The sequence below is a fragment of the Microtus ochrogaster genome, chromosome 4, assembly GCF_000317375.1.
Source record: "Microtus ochrogaster isolate Prairie Vole_2 chromosome 4, MicOch1.0, whole genome shotgun sequence".
NCBI lineage: Eukaryota > Metazoa > Chordata > Mammalia > Rodentia > Cricetidae > Microtus > Microtus ochrogaster.
Genome location: NC_022011.1, coordinates 48,008,454 through 48,009,429, shown reverse-complemented (window position 1 = coordinate 48,009,429; position 976 = coordinate 48,008,454).

Here is a 976-nt window from a genome sequence, read left to right as displayed (position 1 = left end):
AAAAAAAAAAAAAAAACAGTTTTGCAAAGTCATTTCTTGTACTCAGGAAATAGGGCAGGATAATTGCAAGTTGTAGGCCTACCTGGCACACTGGTTAGACCCTGTTTCCAAAAAGCAAAGAATGTTTTCTTTTTTATTGAGATACTTATAAATTCTAAAGGCAAGTATGTTAGGTTTATTACATTTATCTGATAAAGAACAAATATTAGATGTGCCATATATGGGAAAGTGTTTTTGATGTCTGTGATGTATTTCTGCCTCTGTTTGCAGAGGCCTATATTTGCATGTGTAAGCCAGAGTTTGGTGTTGTTTGTCTTCCTTGATTGAGCTCCATCTTACATTTTGAAACAGGATCCCTTTACTGATAGGCTGGCTGGCCAGCGAGCTCCAGGGATTCACCTGTCTCATCCTGGCACTGAGATTACAGACACATGCTGGTGCACCCAGCTTTTTACATGAGTGCTGGAGATTTAAATTCAGGTCCTCAAGTTTGCAAGGAAAGCACTTCACTGACTGAGCATCTCCCCATCCTTAATTTTTATGCTGAAACTATTAGATGTCTTTGTGCATAAATTTATATTTAAGGAAAAGTATCCCCCACACCTCTTGAGACAAGACTGGCTTCATGCTTATTACATAGCCAAGGATGACCTTGAACTTCTGATCCACTTGTGTCACGAGTACTGTTATTTCAGGCATGGTTAAGGCAAGAAAGGCCTGCTTTTATGCCTTTGACAAAGAAGCACCAGTTGCTTCTCATTTAGTTTGGAATAGCTTATAGTTAGTAGATATATTGAGATGTGTGTAGCATGATGGCAGTGTGATGTGTTACGTCTCTCATTCTCAGTACTCAGGCTATAAAGGGCCCATGTTTAGGGACTTTCAAAAAACTTCATATAGGGCCAGGCATGGTGATGCATGCCTTTAATCCTGGAGGCAGAGGCAGGCAGATTTTTTTTAAATCGATTTTTATATT